Raw genomic sequence first — 18,573 nt, forward strand, 5'->3', positions numbered from 1 at the left:
GGCACCAATGTTTAACGTTCAATTAGGTGAGGGCACCTATTTCTCAATGCTCCCTAACCTATGATGTAATCCTTTACTGTATGTAAAAACTGTAAATCTTTCCTAAATCTTTAGCCTTTCTACTGCGAGCTTTCTCTCCCTCCTTGCAGTGGAATTGCTCATTCTCATGAGAATTTATTAATAACTTTTCTGCTTTCTACTGAGTGATCTGAGTAGCCATTTTGAGTAAGGGTCTTCATCCCTCACAAGTTCCATATCACCAGTTGCCTTTTGGATATTACATTTCAAATAGATACATTTTAAATACACCACGTCTAAAACTGAATTACCTTCTCCTCTTTCCAATGTTCTTTCTTCTGTCAGAGGCACTCCATACTTCCAATATCCCAGGTTTGTAACCTCAAGACTACCCTGCCTTTCTTCTGGACCCACATGACCAGTTGCTTAATCTTATTTCTCTATCTTCACCTCTTCCTCCCTTCCTATTCCCTCTTCCATCCCTCAACACTCCTCTGACAGCATCTGTACTCAACTCACAAACAATTCTCTTCATTCAGACTCTCCTAACATAATTACAAGTTAGATTGGTATTCCCCATCCCACTTCCCCCATCTCTTTCCCCTCCAGTCTATTCTAGACGCACAACTGTCAAAATAATTTTTTTTAAATTTTCAAGCAACAGGTCTTTGTTTTAAAAATTAATTTGTTCCTTCTTCTATCTTCAATTCCTCATCACATTAACTATTAGTTCAGCAAAACAATCCCCCCATCATGTTCAATTATATCAGTGTTGGGTGTGTCTTCATAAACCCATTTGGAGAGATTTGTCATTTCTTTCTCTAGCTCATTTTACAAATAATGAAAAGGAGACAAGGAAGGTGAAGTAACTTGGCCAATGTCACATTGCTAGGAAGTATCTGAAGTGAGATTTGAACTCAGAAGGATAAGTGTTCCTAACTCCAGGCCCACATTCTATCCACTGTGCCACTTTCCTGGGACTGATATGAAAATTCATGTATATAATTTACCACAAACATGAGTAAGTAAATTAAATGAACTCACACAAAAAGTTTTCATGTTATGAAGAAAGTTTCCCTTTAAAAAAAAACATCTTGCCATGAGTAATACATTGTTAAGAATTAGCTGGGCAAAATTAACTTAATGAAATAGAGGTGGGAAATCTCTGCACGCTCTATTTTCAAAACTTCAAAATTTGTGACAAGTGATCAAAATATACTCCATTGTCATATTTTCACTCAAACTAAGTTAACGAAGTACTTCTTCAAATTTCTCTATCCTCATTTTATTTTATCCTTTTTTTCTCATTTCTATAACAAGTATATCTTCTTGATAAGCAGGATAAAGTGCTTTAAAATTATATTTTATCGATTAACAAAATGAACATCTTCATTTTCTTTTCTCTTAGGTTTCACAGAGAACTCTTCTTTATCTTGTGGTTATTCTATTTAAAACAAAAAAACAAGATAGATGTAGATAAATATATTGTCTTTTGTATATGTATTAACTGGTGATAGATGTATAGCATTTCTAATTATAAAGTCATCTAAAAACCTTACAGCAGTATTATATCTTTTATGTATGTACTAATCCAGTGATGGATGTAATGGCATTTCCACTAAAAAGTCATCTAAGAATCTTAGAGCAATATCCTATTATCTAACCACAATATCTGAACTGAAACCAATTTCCTATTATATTCCATATCCAAGAGTATTCTTTGCCTAAGCAAAAATTCTGTAAGAGAACATGCTTGATTTATTTTTAATATGTTTCTTTTTCAAATCAATGAATAAAAAAGAACAAATCTGGAAGACAAATCACAAGTTAGCCTGAACATTTTATTTAGTATGATTATAAGCTACCCTAGTAAACTTCTCAATATGTTGATAACTTCGTATAATTTTTTAAATGGGCTGAAAGAAATGCTAAAGTATGAAACACTGACTTTTCAACTTATAGTACACTATAATGGGTCAAAAAGGATAAAACAAACAAATCAACATGCACAAAACATTAAAATTTATTCATCAGGAAATTCAAAATAATGTAACATTCATTCTAATTCTTAATTCTGAAAAAATCCCTATTTCCATTAATCCAATTAATGTCTGCTTTAACCTGTCTGCTTTCATCACATTGCAATGACCAGAGGCTCTAGTCTTACCAATTCAAAGACTCTGAATCTGGACCTAATGAAGACTAGAGTTTGTGGGAGTTGCTTGTGGACCAGATCATACCATGAGATTTTTGCACAGTAATGCTCTTTCCTCCTTTCTATAGGCAAGTAAATGCCAAAGATTATCAAATCAGTAGAAGAGATCCCCACACAGAAAAACTATGGAATAGTACAAACATTCCTATCTATTTTTACAGCAACAACAAATTCTTGGGATATTTAATAAAAAAAACCAAGAAGTTCCTTTTGAATAACTGGGGAATTTTAAGTACAATTTAAAGTTAAAATGCTTTCAGGATCTGTGCTTTTAAAATTTTAAGTCAGTTTTAATGAACATTATGGCAAAAACATCTCACTGATATAGAACCTTTACCCATTTAAAATAGGTGAGAATACGAAAGAAATAAAGATCATATAGTCTGCTCTTACTTTATACACAATTCCAACAAGTTATAGTATTCTATAGCTGCCAAGGAGGTTGCAGGAGGAAGGAAAGGGGAGAAGGAAGTCAAATGACAGTAAGAATAAACTATGTAAAGTGACAATAAGTCTGGTGTGATTGTGGACCTGCAAACATCATTATATTATAGCACAGTAAAAGATGTTCATAATGACTACCATTCACTCATTAAGAAAAAGTTCAAAATCCCTTTTGCTCAACTTTAGAAAGCAGAGACATGTTGTCCTAAGATTTTAGGAAGGTTTCCATCTAAAGTGGTTAAAATAAATTTTTTTTAAGTCTGTGCTTTTTGGTTGTTTGCTTGGTTTTTTGTTTTGTTTTGTTTTGTTTTGTTTCTCATTTTTTCCTTTTTGATCTGATTTTTGTGAAGCATGATAAATTTGGATATATGTGCAGAAGAATTGTACATATTTCACATATATTGGACAGCTTGCTGTTAAGGGGAGAGGGTGGTAGGGAGAGAGAAAAATGTGGATCACAAGGTTGTGTAATGGTAAATGCTGAAAACCATCTTTGCATATATTTTGATAATAAAAAGCTATTATTTTTAAAAAGGAGAATCAGTGTTTTAACATTCACAACAAATGCTCACTTTTTACTCTTCTTTCAAAAAAACTAAACTGAAAGCAAATTTTGTTACCTACACTGCTCTATAGTAAGCAATCCTCTGCTCCCCAAAAAAATGTGTCACCAAAAGTATAGTTTGGTACAGAAGTGCTATATTTTACACAAATAAATTTCCTTAGATAGCAAACACATGTACTTACTATTCACCTCAAAGTGATAAACATGATTTTTAGATTATATACAATACTGAGAGAGTTGAACCTTTTTCTCCTTTGAGTAACTTAGCAAAGCTGTGATATACTCATTAAAAATATATATTATAAATTACATCCTACCTGCTTTGAACTTTTGATGGTTGGTCTGATTTTCTTTAGGGTGCAACCCCTTCTAGAACTAAGAGTTTCTCATTCCAGATAGCTGGAATCATCCTGGTTATTAATATTTTGGGCCAAATTTCATGGCCTGATAAATTATTTTCTTAAGTCTTGTTTGTGTTTTCTTTTACTGATGGAAAAAAATCACTTTGAACACGTCTTATACTTGGGCAGATTTCAGAAGATAACTGTGTGAGATAGGAACATTTTCAACGGCAATTGCCTCTGTTTTGATGTTAGTAGTCCTTAATTTTTTCCTTTGTCAAAAAAGTAGAATTAACTTTCTTCCAGTTTTTGGCTTTTTCTGCTGTTACAGTATTGGATGGGTCATCTTTGCCAAGATTAGCAGATTTTTGCAGATCCTTATCACTTTTATTCTTTTATGTTTTTATGCCTCCTCTGTTTGAGCAATTGTTTGAAATGTCCTTGGTCTCAGGTAAAAGATCAGATCCTATTAATTCTGCATCTTTTGTTTCTATATCTGGATTTTAAAAATGCCAGATCTTTAATAAGTACTCAATCTGTTATGATTGTCTCTATTTCTTTCTCCCTTTTGTCAGTGTAAACTATTTGGGTTGCACTAAGCAAGGAAAATATAAATAACTTCTGCTTTAGTTCTAATTTCAGTTCTAAAGAACTCTTGTTGTATCCTTTGCTTTACATCTCAGTTTATTTTCCAGGCCTGAAAGCCTTTCTTCATCTGCTTCAACTGTCTCTATCTCTGTTGCACTAAGTATAAGAGGAATTTCTTGCAGTTCTTTATCAACTTTGTATCTCTTTCTAGTTAAAGGCAGAATTCATACAGGTGCCACTGAATTTTTAAAGATTCCTAAGAAATTTTCTGTGCTTTTTTGGCACAAGTTCTGGATTTTGAAAGTATAGATTTTGAAGATGATTCTCCATTTTGTGTTGCATCATTTTAAAATTCTTCTAAATTTTTTTTATCCATTAGGTGAAATTCCTCAGGTGTAACCCTGGAAGAGTGAAGCAACAATCTTATACATCTAATATATGTGTTTTTGGTGCTAGATTACAAAGATATATTGAATTGACACAATAATCTAACATATCTAAGACATACATTTCTTCTGATTCTAGATTGCAAAGATACATTATTCTTTTTTTTTTTTTTTTTTTGATACATTATTCTTTTGGTGAAGTTCCTTAGATGCAATCTTGGAAGAATGAAGTAATAATCTAAATCCATAAGATATGTATTTCTGCCTCTAGATAGCAAAGATATTGTAAATTGACACAATAATCAAAGAAATCTATTTCTGTTACTAGATCACAAAAATATATTGTATTGACCAGGCTCTTTCAGTTTCTTTTCTTCCCATAAACACCTTTATAAATAATATAAACATGTAATATCTTGTATTTCTGTATCACCTTGGTTTTTTCTTTTGAAATGTTGACGACATAAACTTTTCTAGGAAGCTCTTATTCAACTGGTCTATTTTGCGAGGTTTTGCTAGATTCTTGGGATTCTTTATCTGTTTTCTATTTGCTTCTAGATTTAACTGATTTACCTGATTTACCTGGACCTGTATCTTTAGACGTCCCTCCCCATTCTTTGTCTGAGGTTTATATACTTCAGCAGGCAAAGTATTAAGTTCTTATGATCCTATGGCATACTTAATTCTGTCTATTTCTTAAAGATGCTATTTTTTTTTTCCAGGAATGCCTGTAGTCTTCCACCCTGTATGTTAACTCCTTTTGTTTTCTTCTCTGCACCCTGTATATATATATATATATATATATATATATATATATATAATATATATATATTGAATGAACCATCTTCATTCACATCTGTCTTCTTGAGGTAGGTAGCTATATTTATTTTCTGGGAAAAAGTTATGAAAAAGATTTTAATTAAGTTCTAGCTATCAATATACAGAAAGTTAACCTATGGTTAAAAAAAAAACCCTGCCACTATGATCTTGAGTTGCATCATTTGTCTAGATGCACAGTTCCTTTTTAGAACCCTGAAAAAAAGTTATTGCTTAGATTTTTTTTGGATGAAGTTTTTATTTACCAATTAATTTTATTTTTAGTGTAATTTTTATCATTTTTCAATAGGATATGATGCATATTCCTTTTTATCAAAATGGGCTTTTGAGCTTTAAAGTTCTAGCTACATTTGTATCAAAAATTCATTCTCCACCTCCAAAAAACAAACAAAAATAGTGGAGGTGGTTTGAGAGATATGCTAAGAGGATAAAATTGCCCATTCTCTCAAGATATATTCTTTACTCTATTTTTTCAACAATTTCAAAAGAGTACACCTATTTTATTCAAATCTATTGAAGATAAATACTTTTGACTTACTGTCTTTCTCAAAAGGATTAAAGCAAATTTGTTGTTGTTCTACTGAGTGGATTAGAAAATAAGATACATTTTTACTTTAGTAAATCTAAGCTTGATTTATTTTCAAATATGTCTTTTAGACCATAGAAATCTTTAAACTTGCTACTAATACTCTGCTAATCTGGACAAAGTTCATTGCTAATCAAAGGATAAAAAGAATTTTGTAGTCCTGGTTTTACAAAGACTTCCTTCTCTTTTGACAGTAAATATATGATAGACTTTACTACTAGTAAAAACAAAAACTGATTATACCAATTTTTATGTCAAGAAACCTTTTGTGATTGAAACAAGATTAGGAAAAATTGGCTTCTATTTTGTTGAAGAAGCACCTAGGTTGATACCGAGAAGCATGATCACAGTCCTTATGCATATATGGAAGAACTAAAAATCCAGGCACCTATTAAAGGTAACCAATTTTCCACCATTGAAGTTTCCTCCTTATCATAGCCCTAACCAATTAATCAAATATACTCTATACCTCCAATGGAAAAAATTTCAAAACCTCAATTGTATAAAAAAGCTTTGACTTCTAACTTTTAAGACATTTAATAACTATGTTATAATTTTTCTTCTGGAGCAAAATTAAAATCTAGTCCCTCTTCCACATGAAAATCCCTTAAAATATTTGATAATAGGCTATTCAGTCTATATCCCCTTACTCTTCTCTTCTCAATGGCACTTCTGGGATTTATTTTGAAATTTGACTTTGAATCATCTTCTAATTTTTTTTTTCAAACTAGTTCATCTAACCTCCTATTAGGTAATCATACAAGGAACTCAACAGTTCCTATAACTTCTATGTCTATTCTAGAGGACATGTTTATTTTAATTGAAATACATGTACAAATTATTAACCAACTTGTTCAAATTATTACCTTGCTTTTTTCCTTTAGTGGCTTGAACATCTCTTTAATCTCAGTACCGTCTACTTCACAGTAGGATTCTTTTAATCTTGAAAGTGTCTTTAAATTGAAGACATCCTCCTCTACTTTCTTGGTTTCTGCAACTTATTCCTAACACCCCCAACCACCAAGTGAGTTCCCTTTGGTGGTTATAGTATTTTTTTCAATTATTAGATGTTCTTGATTTGAAGTACTGAAACCTCTTACTGCTTTCCTTCTTAGGATCTTTAGTTCATGTTAATAATCTGAGAATTCGGAATCTATCAGATATTTCTTGTGCATTATTCATGTCTTCTCCTTTATTTGGAATCTCCATAAAGATAGTAATAGCTGTCAAAATTGTCTGTTGACTCTCCCTTTTTATTAGGAATATTCATGATATTTAGATCATCTTTGGGAATTTTCAAAAGTTTTATCTTTTCTTTCAGTTTTCTCATAAGTCTCCAAAAGAGGCCTGCCATATTATGTTCTATTGATTCTGCCTTCAGAGTTTTGTTAAGCTTCTTGATACCCACCACCATGTGTTCTACTGAACACACATTTCTGCTTCACTGTTTTAGGAGACTGCTTAACACTTTTCATATTTTCTATTGGTCTTCTGATCCTGGTCAGATCTTTTTCTGATTCGTTATTTAATCAAGAGGCATTCTTGTTCTTTGACCAATTCGAAGGGTGATTCTAAGTTTTCCTTAGAAGTCTCCTGTGGTCCAACAGATCCAGATCTTCAGATGAGTGAGCTTTTTGCTTTGGAACCTCCTGCTTGACATTTCTGTTGCTTCTGTGACTCTTCCTATGGTTACCAGAGGATCTTTTTCCTTAGGAGTCTTCAGCAGTTTTTCACTGCACACCGCAATCTCCTCTGGTTCTGCCTTGTTCTGAGGGGTTCTCATCAGTCTCTTGACCACTGTTAGATGCTCACCAAGCTCACATTTTCATTTGGGAGTCTTCATAAGCTTCAGCATTGGTGAGCTCTTCCATCTCAATTTGCTTTACTGCCCTTATCAGCTTTTTTTGGACTTTTGACATTGGAGGCAAAACATACTACTTGCTTTGGTTTGTCCTAAGATTTTTCTAAGTTTTCCCATCATCTCATCAGAATCTGCTACTTCCTTGTCTTGTCCTTGTAGAGTCATCCTAAGTTCCCTGATGCCACTTCAGATTGATTTTATTTTTTGCTTTGGGGTTTTTATTACTTTATCCTTCATGCCTCTTAGCTCATGCTTGATGTTTACTCAGGTTCTTGGGGCAATCATCTCATCTGGACACATATCTGGCTTCAGACTTGGCATTTTGTTACCTCCTATTGAAGAATACTTTTCACTTTGCAATTAAGTTCTTATGTGTTTTGGGATCCTTGCTGGCTGGTGGTGATAAGTTACTCTTTATTTGATCTAATTTTTAAGGAAATTGTGACTCCTAAGTGATCTAACATTTTTTGTTTTTTTATTTTTAGGGATGGAATTTAGGCATTTTAGGAATTTTGTGTCCCCTTTGGAATTTCAAGATGATGGTTCTTCTCCCGGTAAAGTGCTAAGCCTTGGATTTGGTGTTTTTTGATGACGTCAGTCTACATTTTGTTCCACTGACAGTTTATATTTTTGTGTAGCCCTCTCTCATTTACCTTTTTTAATTTTCCTTCTAAATATGTAACTTGTTGGTTTTCTGGTATTTTAATTCTGTTAAGATAGAACATTGGTTCATTTTCCTTTGGTATATAAGTCTTCAGCCTTTTTTAAGCTTGATATTAATATTTTATGATCTTCTCCATCAACAACTGGATTACTTCATCACTTTCCATTCCAGGGATTTTAATTATAATATCTCCTGCCCCTGTCAGTTTCTTGGCAAATGGCCTCATAAAAAATGCTTTGAGCCAATAATTCTTGTGTGGCATCCTGAGTAGCAGATATCTTGTCTCTTTCCTGTAATAGCAGAATACAGATAATTATGAAACAAAAAATATTCTCCCCTCACTAATATGGAGAGTAATTCTTCTTTATGAAATATGTAAAATTCAAGGTCTACCATTACCTCTAATTGTTTTGTATTCTCATGGTTTCCTGACAGTCTGCATACTCAACAACCTGGTTCAGAAGAAAGTGAACAGACACAAACAGGTGGGGAAGCAATAAGCAGAGATAGTTTATTGTTAGAGCATATAGACTTTTATATCCCCAAACTGCATGACTAGCATAAGAGAAAAATGTTCTTGGTCAATGCCCTCACATTCACATGCCTGTGACAAATTTTGTGTTCCCATGAAGTAAAACCCTGAAGCAAGACACTTATGTAATAAATTTCAGGAACTTAGGAAAAGTCTTTGGAAATCTATGTTCCGGGAGATACATGAACTCAGAAGAAAGCTATGTTCCAGGAGATATGCGAACTCAGCAAAAGTCTTTTGATCTAGCACTAACTCCTCCTGAGCCCATAACACTTATCATTTTTTATTTCCTAAGAATTTATCTACACCTGTCTGTCATGACTTTCTAAATGGGAAATCTGATCACATACACTTTTTTATAGTGAGGGACTTTGCTTTCAAATAGTAAAAAACAATTTCAATATTCCAAGTAAGGAACAGATTAAAAAAGTATCATGACAAATACAACTAACATTAATATATCTTGCACCCATGTCCCAATAATTGTTGGACGTTTAAACCAGTTAATAATCTTTTCTATTTTTGAAGGTATCAAATCCTGATCAGCATCATATCTTTTGCTACCTTACACAAATCCTCAGTATCAAGATTACATTAGAATTCCTCAAAAGACCAGTCAGATCATAATCTTATACTACTTATATCACTCCCAATGAGTATCATTATATTCAAGTTTTGTCACAAAGAATTGGTTATATCTATAATCCCAGACGAGTGTATATCTAAAATTTAACATGGCAATCTCATCTCCAAAGGCTACAATAGCCTTTTCCAAATTGATTGACATCTGAAAAAAATTTTCATCAATTTGAGCTTGTTTTCTGGATCCTAGACTAACATTCCTGTTTAGCTTTTCCATGTATTTAGTCTGCACTATCTCATCCTGAATATTGGACACAGATATGGTCAAAGAAATAATCATTAGTATTCCTAGCACAACACAACTAATGTACCTTTTATTCTTAAACCCCAATGAAGATTCTTACCTTTCAACCAATTCACTTAGTACATGATCAGCTTGTATTCTGTACCTCCCCTTCATTTTTACTGGCATCAGCGCAAAGGGCTAGTAATGATAAATATCAATTTTTCTGGTCCTAGTTTTGAAATACAATTAGTAACACTGCAATCATGACAAGTAACATTGTATGGGCTTGTAGCATTAAAAGGACTTGCAGGGCCTTATTATCCCTAATGCTAACAGAACTATTAAATCCTACCACCAAGGCATGAGGCTCATTTAGACAAGTAAAGCATGTCAACTCTTCATACTACCAGCTGCCTCTTTGGTGTTTTGGAACCCAAAGTAACCTTATCCATGGCTGCTAGAATCTTCCATGTCTGTTGGTCAGCTGGGCTGTCAGGAGGTATCCACGGGGGAACAGATACCCCTGATAGACGGGAAAGTCCTCAAGAGTTATTATGCCAGCTTTGCAAAGTGGTATTTTGATCTATTGAATAACAAGTCCTGTGTGGAGTTCTACAGTCCACAAAGGATGGGTCTTGATGGCATTATCCCACAGACTGGGAGTACATTTAACTTGTTCCAGTCTCTTTATAGATTCAATAATAAATTCATATGAATAACCCAATGCCCCATACATTCTATAATTGTAATTCTGTAGTTGTTCTAATTTCATTGTCCCTGCTCCCCTCTTTCCTTTATATATGAACATAATACCCCCCCCCCCCAAATCCCTGTGCATGATGTACATGATCAGAAATGGCCATTTCTGATAGGTGCCAGGAGAAGACAAAATTATTGGAGGGATAAGAGTTAAACCTGAGAAATTAAAGCCATGTATATGAGTGTAATTTTCTATTTTATGGAGCTTGAATTCGGTTGTAACTTTCTCATAAGCTGTCCCTTGTAATTCTACCTCTGAAAGATTTTCCCAAATGATTACCTTGCTCCATAGTGGATGGAAAACAAAAGCCCAATAACTTTTCTCAGGTTGTTCACCTCTATACAGCTGCAGTTGACTCATGGTGATCATCAGATCAAAAATCAGGTTTCTCGTTCTGCTGTTCCTTTTTCTGCTTCTCTTTCTCTCTTTCAGTTTTGTTGCTGACATCTCTGCAATGTTCATCTCTTTCATCTTCTTTCACAATTCTTGTCTTCTTTTCCAGAATCCAGATTTTTTCCCCTCCATCTGTGGAGATACAAACATACCCTTGTCCCAATTATGATCTTATCAAGTCCCTTCCAACAACCATCTTTGCTGTTTTTCCACATACATTTTTGGTAATTTTGCCATGATTTTGCATGTTTCTCTGTTTCTGAAATGTTTTTCATCTGGTGTTAATGGTTAAATAATTTACAGTGTATAGGACTCTATTTAACCTTCTGTAAGGTCATTCCATTGCCCCCTCCTCCTTTTTTGTTTTTCCAAAAAGATTTTTATATCCCTATTCCTACTTTCAACTACAGCTGGCTGGTGGTTTTGTAAGAGATCTCTGTAATATGTTGGATCTGCTTTTCAAGGCAAAATTTCTTGAACTGAGAGCTGATGTATGCAGGACCCCTGTCTGTTTTTATTCTAATAGGTACCCCTAACACAGTGGGTAACACACCCCAAATGCAGTGAATAGGGAATCAATAACATGTTTTGTAATTTCTCTTGCTAAAGAGGTGGCAAAAGTGAGTAAGGAAAACATGTTTTTGCAGATATGTATTTATTTTGCCTGTCAAAAGAACTTATATAAGTAACGTCAATCTGCCATAGGGTTCCATGTGTTAACTTGGAGAATTTATATCTAGGAAGCAGATAGATCTCACATTTTCACAAGATTTTACTATTTATCTAGCTTGTTCTTCTGATATCTCAAATTACCTTTGGAGCATTTTTGCTGATTGATTTCAATGTAATTCTTGAGCTTCCTGAATGTTTCCTATCAAGACTTTATTGGATAAATGATTCCCTCTAGTGATTGGTTCCAGAATCTATGTAATCTAATAAGAATAATGTATATTGGTTGTGTCCTATTCCTTATTGCTATCTGCAATTCTGTAAATAAGATGAAATTTTCTGATTTCTGGATTTTTAAATTTGCTGTTTCTATTTGTTTTACTCCTCTCACAGTATAATGTGAATCTGAAATGATATTTATGGATGACATCCATGACTCTCTGTATAGGTGTCCTCCTGACACCTATTTTTCTGTTACTTAGTCTTGTTTTTCCATTAATTTTAAAAGAGGGATGTAAGGTTCATGTTTGAGTGGAACAATTATAATACTTAATGTTATCTCCCATTCTCTGTTTCCTTGGATGAGCTCTTCTACTTCATCATGAGTGTATGGAGTGTTAATGTTTTGAGGCTCATACCCAAACAAAGAGATCCCTCTATGTCTAATATTTTTCTTATTAACTTTGCTTCTAGATCTGGATAGGGTTCTATACTTCTCTTGGGTTGATTTGTTAGATATAACCATTCTATGCTCCCTTGTTCTTGACTCAACACCCCTGTAGGTGAATATTTTGTGTTTAAAATGTCGATCCCATAATGAGACTCCTCTTTTGTTGTCCGACTACACTATTTTTCAAGATTTTATCCACTATCTTTTCTAAACGCCTCAGGAGTCAGCTGTCTTTTGGGTTGCACATTTGAATCTCCTGCTAGGAGATCATAAAAGGGTTGCATTAATGTAACCGGAATCCCAATCATATTCTAGATCCAATTTATGTCTGCATATCATTTGGAGTCTGAATTCTGTCTTTCTTAATGTTTTATTTCTGAGGTTGTACGGATTCTGATTCTACTTCAAATTCTAGCTAACTATATGGTGTTCCTTCTTAACCTTCTGCAATGACAAGTCCCTATTTTTGCATCTCAATATTTTTACCAATATTACTTTCACCTTTTGTTTGATTGGATGTGCACATAAAATGCCATCCATATAATGGACGATGTATGCCTCATGTTATGTTTTTCTTATGGGTTCTAAAATTTGACTGACATATTTTTGACATATTGTGGGACTATTTTTCATACTCTATGGCAACACAGTCCACACATATCACTCATGAAGGGTCTTGAAATTTTCCAGTGATAAGGAAAATGCAAAATCCTGGACATCATCTGGATGTAATTTTATGGTATAAAAACAATCTTTTAGGTCTATAATCTATAATGGCCAGTGTTTTGGTATCACTGCTGGATTGGGGAGTTCTGCTCCCCTGTCCTCCATGGCCTCATTTATTTAAATCTGTTAACATTCTCCATTTCCCTGACTTCTTTTTTATAGCAAATATTAGAGAATTATATGGACTATTTATTTTCACTAGGTGTACTGCTTGCAATTGTTCTTGTATTATTTCTCTAAGGGCTGTTAATTTCTCTTTAACATTCCTCTACCACAGCACAGACCTAAGCTACAATTACAGTAATTCCTTTTCTTTAAATTTTCTATCAAGATCTTTTATTTAGGACCTATTTATTTATTAGGAGCCCAAATGAGGTCAGTGTTTTTTCAATTTATTTTGTCAGCATGCTTTTTTGATAGCCTTTCAACAGTGACCCTCATAAAAAATTTGATTGTATGGTAACTTTCATATCTTGTAAAATGATTTTCCCATAATGCCATAGATAAGGAATCTAATTTATAAGGTTCTGTTTTCTATTCTCCAATTTAATTTTCTCTTGCTCCTGGCCTATTTATTTCCCTTACTCCTTGCATGTTGATATTTTTCTCCTCTGTTTCCCATGACCTACACCATTAAGCACTGTTTATAACTAACTTATTATTAGCTCTTGTGTCTATTAATCTCTGAATATAATATCTTTCTACCTCAATAGTCATTATGAGTCTACCTTCTACTATCTCTTGAGCTCAGTATATTTCTTCTGATTCTTTGTATCTTGTATAGAATTAGTAGTTTTAAAATCTTATCTCCAGGGATGATGTAAAAAAGTTGTAGTCCTGTATTAAATATTCTTACCTTAAAATTTCCTTCTACTATTTCATTAATTATGACCTCTATCATTATTTCTGTGAATTGTGCTTCCTCTGTGAGTGTTATTACTTTATTGTTTCCTTTTTCTGCAATTTTTTTCTGTACCTTAAATACTTTTTTATTACTTTCTGGCAGTATTGTTTTGTGTTTTTCTATATTAAAGGAAATACTTATTACTCTTTATTTTTTCCATACTGCCTTCTGCTATTTTCCCCTTTCTTTGTTTCAGTTAAAGGTGTACAAAGGTATCATAGACTTCATGCTGTGTGTTTGTGTAACCATGCTGTGGTTATTTGGGAGGGTCCTGGAGCTGGGCCCCAAAGAAAGTTTCCCTGATTATTTCTGCATTCTGAAGCCCCCTGGAACCCTTTCCCCCCCCTTTTTGGATGGTCTAGATTGTTTATCCTTTTTAGTTTTGCATTATCTCTTAATGACCTAGAAGCTCACAATGGAAACAATTTCCTTTAGTCTCTCAAACCTTTTGAAATTATCTGGTTTTTCCAGTGTCATTTATAACAGCTGCATTAAACAAGGCAGTACCCACTTCCATACTTTTACAAATTAAATTTTCAATACTACCATCCTTTGGAAGTGTAGAAAATGCTTTTCTATAATCTATGGTGTAATTTTCTAAAGCTAATTGTTTAAGTAAAAGCTCAGATGCTGGTCTTCAATCTATGGTTCTATTAGTAGATAATTGTAATTTTGATACAAAATCTGCAGTTTTCCTGAGGTGCTTGTATTATCTTTACAAAGGATTGTTTTTGGTCTTTTGGTACTATTATTTGTTTCCATGCCCCTATGGCACAGTTTGCCATTTCTAAGTATATCTGAAGTGTGTATCCTGTTTCTGTGGATTAGCATTATTTCCCACCTCTGTCAACTGATCAAAAATTCCTGCCAGTTCCCTGGGTCATCAAGTAATTCGTAGCTTGCTAATGATATTTGTTCATGAATTCTGCCTTCCACTGGATTATTTCCTGGTGACAGGCATAGCTTTGCTAACTACAAATCATATGGCATTAATGCTTCGATGGCCAGATGCTCAAGAAGAGACAGAACATAAGGTGATGTAGGGCCATATTAATTAGTACCTTTCTTTAGTTCTTTGATAGTACCTAAACTCAAAGCTTCAAATGACCCATTTTGCTGCCTATTTATGACTACTGGACAACATAAAGCACTGTTGTTGAATTCAGAAAGCTCTTCTCCCTGCTCTTTCACTATTTGGAAAGTTTTTTGTATTAGTGTGATGCTTTCTAACTATAAGTCTTTTGTTTTTTGAACTGCTTCCTCTATTGTTCCACTAAGTGGTGGGATAAGACTACTGTAGCTGGGACATGATGGAATGGTAGGATAAAGTGGAACCATAGGTGGGCTAGGCCATTCTTCCTCTTTCTGTGTCTGCTTGCTTTCATTTCGTTCTATTTGAATTAAATTTTATCACTTCCTCAATTCTTCTGGCTCAGTTAAGCATATTTTTATGATATTGTAAAGCAAAAACATTTTCTAGTGGAAATTGCTCTGATTCCTTAGAATCTCTTTTCTCATGTTGGACCTGATTCTATGTTTGGACCTGTGGGTGAGAAATTGAAACTGAGTCAAAGATTGGCTTCTCCTCAAACCTTCTCCTTACCATGATTCAGATGCCCTCCACAGAATTATTTTTGGTGATTTCAAGCAGGTTTCTTCTTCCAAAGGACCGCTTTAGCAACTGGTCTGTCCAGTCCATATTTGGGCGCTTCTTGTTGCAGTACAGCTTGCATACTAAGCAATCTGGATTGGAAGAAGTGGGGATGCAATAAGCAGTGCCAGTTTATTGTTGGAGAATATGGACTTTTATAGCCTAAAACTGTATGACTAGCATAAGAGAAAAACAGACTTGATCAATGTTCCCACATCTGTGTTCTTATGGCATCTTCCATGTTTTCATGAAATAAAACTCTAAAGCAAGACATTTGTATAATAAATTCCAAGAATTTATGAAAGGTCTGTGGAAAGCTATGTTCCAGGAGATAAGTGAGCTCATCAAAAACCTTTTGATCCAGCACTGAACTCCTCCTGCACTCTCAACATATTGGGAGGTAAGTTTTCCTTCTTTTTTTTTTTTTTTAATTGTTCTATTTTTTCTGGTTATATGTGTATATTAACTTTTTAAATATACATTTCTTTATGAATCATGTTGGGAGAGAAAAATCAGAGCAAAAGGGAAAAACCACTGGAGAGAAAAAAAAAAAACAGAAAAAAGAAGGGAATATAGTATGTGTTGATTTACTTTCAATCTCCATAGTACTTATTCTCTATACAGATGACATTTTCTATCCAAAGTTTATTGGGATTGCCTCAAATCACTGAACCATTGAGAAGAACCAAGTCTTTCATAGTTGATCACTGAACAATCTTGCTGTTACTGTGTAAATGTATTCCTGGTTCTGCTTGTTTTGCTCAGCATCAGTTCATGTAAATCTTTCCAGGTCTTTCTAACATCAATTTGTTCATCATTTTTAATAGAACAATAATATTCCATTATTTTCATATGCCACAACTGATTCAGCCATTCTCCAATTGATGGCAATCTACTCATTTCCCAATTCTTTGCTACCGCAAAAAGAGCTGCTACAAATATTTTTGCACATGTGGTTCCCTTTCCTTTCTTTAGAATCTCTTTGGGATATAGACCCAGTAGAAACACTGCTGGATCAAAGGTTATGCACAGTTTTATAGCCCTTTGGGCATAGTTCCAAATTATTCTCCAGAATGGTTGGATCATTTCACTTTACTAACAATGCATTAGTGTTCTAGTTTTCCCACATTCCTGTCAACATTTATCATTCTCTTTTCCTTTTCTCTTAACCAGTCTGAGAGGTATGAGGTGGTAGAGAAGGTTTAAGTTTTCATCAAATATTTCAAATGGAGTCTTAAATGAACTCCAAAAAAAAAACCCTCTCCTTTTTGTTGAGGACCTCTCACTCTCACACATATTATCTTAAAAGGAACATATTTACCTATGCTTGTATACATATAAAATATATGTTTAATACCTCAACTATACAACAAATGCAATAAAAAGGTATGATTTATGTTTAATATACTTACCTAGTACTACTTACCTCAGAGATAAACTGAACACACAAAACAGGATATGATGTATACTTACTTCAATATACAATGCACAACAAAAAAATAGGAATACACTCATATATATCCATGTACAAATTTATGAAGCTTTTTTTTTAAATTGGATATGAAGAAGCTCAAAGACTCTTCCTGAGGAGAATGAGTCTGTGTTGCTCTACAATCTAACTTTGAATCTCCTCTGAAAGTATTATTTAAAATGTCCTCCCAATGGCATCTTTGCATGTCTTATAGAAAAGTGGGTTATTATAATAAGACATAAAATTTAACTTTCCATGATTAGATTTACGGAGGTAACAATTGGGGGGGGGAAGGAAGTGAGCCATTAAGCATCCCCCCAAAAAAACTCTCCCTTTTTTTTACAGAATAAGAAGCCAACGAAATATATCTTATAAATGTGTTTACATGTGGACAGAAATCAGACTTACCCTGGCTTTTGATTAGTCTGATTATACAAACTTAAAATAGAGTCTTCTCAAAATCAGATACCAAACTGACTAACATCGGGTGACAGATGCGCTATCTCAGCTGCTTCACCTTCACTTAAAAGATTTGTGAGAGGTGGACAAAACTGTCACATTGAGAGCTTCCTCGTGGGCTAATTTAGGACGGAAAAAAAAAAAAAGAATGGGTACTTTGGATACCGATTTGAAGTAAAATAAGTATATAAACAACAATTTAAGGAACTACAAATTTTTCGGTAAAACCTTTTCTCTTTCTGAAATACGTCAAGTAGTTCGTAGATAAAGGATAAAGAGATGCTTTCGAAGTTTTCCTTTGGGATAAACCTTCAAAATCGAGTTCATCTTGCGTTGTTTTCTTGTGTGGAGTAATCTCCCCTTAAAGAAGATTCCTCCGCGTCGCAGAAGTTCCCAAGCGTGAGGGACGGGGGACTTCGGAGTGTAGACCCAAGAGCTCCGGGACCCAGGCGGCCCGGCAGCAGCCCAGAGCCGAGGCTTGCCCGAGCGCTCTCCAGGCCCGCCGGGAGCCGCGAACGAGAGGTCCTTCAGGATCGCGAGCCTCCGAACCTATCTCGCCTGGAAGTGTCCCAGAGGGCCCTCGCGCAGGCCGAACCCCGAGACACAACGGTCGCTGCCGCCTTACAGTTGTTCGCCAGCTTCCTGCCGCTGCAGCGGGCGAAGGGAACGGCCACGGCAACGGCCACGGCAACGGCCGATGGGACGCTGGGGTCCCAACTGCTGCCCCTGCGCCGTCCGCGCACGCTACCGGCCTGGAATCACCGGCCGCGGCTCTGACTCGCTGCCTACGGTCCGGCCCAGGCTGCCCCCCTGCAGGTGCTCGGTCTCGGCAACCATTGCGTGCCCGCAAGGGAAAAAGCTGCACAGTCCAGAGTTTGTGTACCTCGAAGGGAATTTTGTCCAAGAAATACCCCTGAATTAGCGCACCGGCCGCCTTGGTTAAATGATTTGGGATTGTGTGATAA

At 34.8% G+C, this 18,573-nt stretch overlaps 1 long non-coding RNA gene across 2 annotated transcripts; it reads right to left on the reverse strand.

Moving 5' to 3' along the window:
- Nucleotides 1–959: 959 nt before the first annotated feature.
- On the reverse strand, nucleotides 960–18,354 carry LOC100923078. Of its 2 annotated transcripts, XR_004234308.1 has the most exons (8): nucleotides 17,558–18,348; nucleotides 15,631–15,770; nucleotides 10,945–11,190; nucleotides 10,024–10,134; nucleotides 8,905–8,957; nucleotides 6,847–8,795; nucleotides 3,560–4,572; nucleotides 971–1,462 (listed from the first exon to the last, which is right to left on the reverse strand). It is a non-coding gene; the product is annotated as an uncharacterized LOC100923078 (long non-coding RNA). The 2 variants fall into 2 exon arrangements; XR_147837.3 differs by having other exon boundaries at nucleotides 960–1,462; nucleotides 10,024–11,190; nucleotides 17,558–18,354.
- Between the last annotated feature and the right edge of the window lie 219 nt (nucleotides 18,355–18,573).

Source organism: Sarcophilus harrisii, chromosome 4, assembly GCF_902635505.1.
Source record: "Sarcophilus harrisii chromosome 4, mSarHar1.11, whole genome shotgun sequence".
Classification (NCBI taxonomy): Eukaryota; Metazoa; Chordata; class Mammalia; order Dasyuromorphia; family Dasyuridae; genus Sarcophilus; species Sarcophilus harrisii.